At 40.7% G+C, this 4,751-nt stretch overlaps 1 pseudogene; it reads right to left on the reverse strand.

The window, feature by feature from the left end:
• Nucleotides 1-570: 570 nt before the first annotated feature.
• Nucleotides 571-821, reverse strand: LOC114203799 (MICOS complex subunit MIC10 pseudogene; annotated as a pseudogene).
• Nucleotides 822-4,751: the final 3,930 nt, after the last annotated feature.

The raw sequence follows: 4,751 nt of genomic DNA on the forward strand, positions 1-4,751 counted from the left end.
AAACTAAAATATTATTTTTTTCTCATTATTCACTGTAGAAGATTAGGAATTCTAGATAAGTAAATATGTGAAAATAAAATTGCCCATTTATATCTCCCAGTCATAATAACTTATAACATTCGGCATTTATGCTGCTTGTGTGTGTTTTTTTAATATTTTATTTATTTGATAGAGAGAGACACAGTGAAAGAGGGAACACAAGCAGGGGGAAGGGGAGAGGGAGAAGCAGGCCTCCTGCCGAGCAGGGAGCCCAATGTGGGACTCAATCCCAGGACCCCGGGATCATGACCTGAGCCAAAGGCAGACACTCAGTGACTGAGCCACCCAGGCACCCCATGCTGCTTGTTTTTAATTTATTTATTTTAAGAACACCTCCTTGCAATTCCTAGACAGAAAATACAAGACAAGAAACAGACTTAGTTTCAAATATATAAACAGTGTGCTGGAGTTTAAAGCATTACTGATAACATTGTTACAGAAGAATGTCAGCTTGCTCTAGGGCACTTCAGTATTCCTGAGGAATAGACGTGATTTCTCTTTTTCTCTCACCGGGATGCTCTCAGGGTTAAGTCACTGCTCCTGCTCCTTGACATATTTTCCATGTAGAAGATACGGAGCCTGGAAATCATGCTGACAGTTGGAGTAGGCCATTCCCAGTCCCATGCCAGAACCAAAGGCTAATGTAATGGCCACATTCCTCTTTTCAAGAAGGTAAGTGAGAAAACAAGTCCTAATCCAAAGCCAGTACCTGTCTTCAGGACCACATCCACCATGCACTGGTCCCACTTCCTGCTCAGCTCTGAATCCGGTAAGTTCCCCATCTGTAATATTTGGCATTAAAAAAATTCTTTTTCCCTTGCATATAGAAACATCAGATATAATTTTAACATCTTATTTTGTTGTCTTTTTGTTTATTATTTATTTGTTATTACTTTTTTAAGTAGGCACCATGCCCAGCCTGGAGCCCAACACAGGACTTGAACTCATGACCCTGAGGTCCTGAGATCGAGTCCTGAGCTGGAATCAAGAGTTGGACACCCAAAGGACTGAGCCACCCAGGTGCCTCTGTAGTCTTTTTAACTTAGCAATATAGCATGAACATTTTTCTCCACTACAGAGTATGATTCCACTGTACACAGAAACTACAGTACAATGTATCTATCCATTTTCTTATTGTTTGATAATCAGGTTGCTTCTACTTTTTTTTTCTTTTTTTAAAGATTTTATTTATTTGACAGAGAGAGACACAGCGAGAGAGGGAACACAAGCAGGGGGAGTGGGAGAGGGAGAAGCAGGCTTCCAGCCGAGCAGGGAGCCTGATGCGGGGCTTGATCCCAGGACCCTGGGACCATGACCTGAGCCGAAGGCAGACGCTTAACGACTGAGCCACCCAGGCGCCCCAACTTCTACTTTTTTTTTTTTTTTAGAAGATTTTGTTTATTTATTTGACAGAGGGAGAGAGAGAGCATGAGTGGGGGCAGAGGCAGAGGGAGAGGGAGAGGGAGAGGAAGACTCCCTGGTGAGCAGGGAGCCCGACAATGCAGGGCTCTGTCCCAGGGCCCCAGGATCATGACCTGAGCTGAAGGCAGGCGCTTTAACCAATTGAGCCACGTAGGTGCCCCTGGTTGTTTCTACTTTTTAATGTTATAAACAGTAATGTGATGAACATCTTGATAGCTTAATCATTTGAAAAGTGACTTTTATTGTATTTTTTCTTATTGCACATATTTAGAAAAATTAGGATATATGGATTAGAAAAAGAATAAAATAAAAATCATTATAACTTCACCCATCCATCCATAAATCACCTTTTTATGTGTTCCTATAGTTCTTCCAGATTTTTCTAACAAATACAGTTATATACTAGTTCTTTATGGTAACTGATTTTTTCATTTTTAATTTTTTTATTTTTTAAAGATTTTATTTATTTATTTGACAGAGAGAGAGAGACATAGCGAGAGAGGGAACACAAGCAGGGGGAGTGGGAGAGGGAGAAGCAGGCTTCTTGCCCATCGGGGGGCCCGATGCGGGGCTGGATCCCAGGACCCTGGGATCACAACCTGAGCCGAAGGCAGACGCTTAACGACTGAGCCACCCAGGCGCCCCTCATTTTGTTTTATTTATTTTAAATATTTATTGATTTATTTTGGAGAGAGAGAGTACAGTGGAAAGGGGCAGAGGGAGAGGGAGAGAGAGTTTTAGACAGTCTCCTCGCTGAGTGCAGAGCCTGATGCGGGGCTCAGACTCATGACCTTGAGATCACAACCTGAGCTGAAACGAAGAGTTGGGTGCTTAACCAACTGTGCCACCCAGGCGCCCCAGATTTTTTTCATTTAAAAATATATATTGACTTTTTCATATCAATAAAAGTTTTTCTTAGTAGCTATATAATATCCCATCATATGGACGTGCTTCTTAACTAACCTCCTGTTGGACTTTTGTGTTGTTTCCAGTTTTACTTTATTGTAAACAGTGCTGTCTTCTACAGAGGATCTGTTTTCACATTTTTAATCATCTCAGGATGAATTCCAAAAAGAGAAATTACAGAGTCAAGACACACGTCCATCTGATGGCTTTTGATCGTCCTGTCAAATTGCCATGCTCCATAGTTGGACCAATTTGTACTCCTCCTTCAGTCATGATTAGGACTGCCCACTTCCCTTCTCCATACAAACCCTGAGTGGGATAATTAAAAATAGCAACAACCAGCTGTTCCAAATTTGACAAATAAAAAACGGTACCACATTTAAATTTTTGAGTACTTAATTTCTAGCACGATTTGTATTTCTTGCATGAGTTGTTTGTTCATGTTCACTCATTTCTCTATTGCAATGTTCATCATGTCCTATTCTTTTATAATAAAAATTTTCAATGTTTTAGTTTTTTATTGTAGTAAGATACACATAACATAAAATTTACTATCTCTCTCTCTCTTTTTAAAGATTTTATTTATTTATTTGAGAGAGAGAGCGAGCACAAGCAGGGGGAGTGGCAGGCAGAGGGAGAAGCAGGTTTCCCGCTGAACAGGGAGCCCAATGTGGGACTCGATCCCAGGACCCCGGTATTATGACCTGAGCCGAAGGCAGATGCTTAACAGACTGAGCCACTAGGCATCCCTAAAATTTACTATCTTAACTGTTTTTAAGTGTATAGTTCAGTGGCATGAAGTACATTCACATTGTTGTGCAACCATCACCACTATCAATTTCCAGAATTCTTTTCAGCTTACAAAACTGAAACTCTCTGTCCATTAAACACTAACTCTCCATTCTTCCTCTCTCCAACTCAAGACCCTAGCAACCACCATTCTGCTTTCTGTCTCTATAAAGTTGACTACTCTAGGTACCCCATATAAGTGGTATTGCACAGTATCATATTTTTGTGACTGGCTTCTTTCACTTAGCATAATGTCCTCAAGCGTCATCCCTATTGTAGCACATGTCAGAATTTCCTTCCTTTTTAAGGCTGAAGACTATTCCATTATATGTATGTACCACATTTTTCTTATCCATTCACCCATCCATGGATACTTGGATGTATCCCTCTGCTATTGTGAATAATGCTGCTAATAATGAACATGGATGTACAGATACATGCATATATTTTAGAAACATTTAAGTTTGACATTTGCCTTTTAATTTTGCTCATCATATTTTTCTGATTTGCTAAGGTTAAATATTTTTATTTTGGTCAGATCCATTGATTTCTTCCCTTATGGTATCTGACATTGAAGTCAAGCTTAAAAAAACCCACCTCCCACTTTAATACATAATGAAATACTATATATTTTTTCTAGTCCTTTATATATATTTATACACTATATTTATAATTCATTTGAACTATATTTTGTGATGTGAAATAGACACTTTTCTCCCCCCCATAAATGGTTAACTAATTGTCCCATCACCATTTCCCCCACCAATCTGAAATACATTATCACACACACACATCTTTGGGGATGTTTTTGGACTTTCTGTTTGTTTCCTTGGTTTCTGTGTTAATTAAACTGGGAAAACTTAAAGAAAGGTTGCTCAGGGGCGCCTGGGTGACTCATTTGGTTAAGTGTCCAAATCTTAATTTTACCTCAGGTCATGATCTCAGGGTTTGAGATTGAGCCCCTCGTGCGGCTCCCTGCTGGGCATGGAGCCTGCTTAAGATTCTCTGTCTCCCTCTGCCCACCCCCCCCAAAGGATGCTCAAAGGTAAGGATACACTTGAAGGTCAAAGGCAAGCTGCCAAATTACCTTGTCTGTATTTCCTTCCCTGTTTTCTTTTTATGTGATGCCTCTGTGTTGGTTACATTCTTTGTCCCCTGTTGCTTCCCGTCACTTCTTTAGACATAGTGGAAAGCTTTGGTGAGGCTTCTTAGGATATATGCAATTTTGGTTTTCATTGAACATTGGAGAAGGCACCTATGGATATAATAGCAAATGTCAGTAGCTTTTGGATTTCCCTGCAAACTTTTTCAATACTCCTGGGTATGGCCAACAGTCCCTAAGAGGTAGGCAAGCTCTCAGGATCTTCACACTGGAGGCCAGGTTTTCTCCTCTCAGCATGTTTCCCTCCTGCAAAGGATGTGGGCTGTCCTGGTACGGGAGGCAGGTGAATTTGGAGGGCACTGTGCAATGTGCAGGCAACCTCTATATTTATAAACATGTCTAAAACTCAGCTGCTTCAGACAAGGCTTGAGAAGCATGCTCTTATGATGCTGTCGGCGGGACTGGTCTCTGCTCAACTCCAGGAATGTAAGCG

Source organism: Eumetopias jubatus, unplaced genomic scaffold (genome assembly GCF_037043125.1).
Source record: "Eumetopias jubatus isolate StellerSeaLion01/CBP00866 unplaced genomic scaffold, mEumJub1_p1.0 scaffold_10, whole genome shotgun sequence".
NCBI lineage: Eukaryota > Metazoa > Chordata > Mammalia > Carnivora > Otariidae > Eumetopias > Eumetopias jubatus.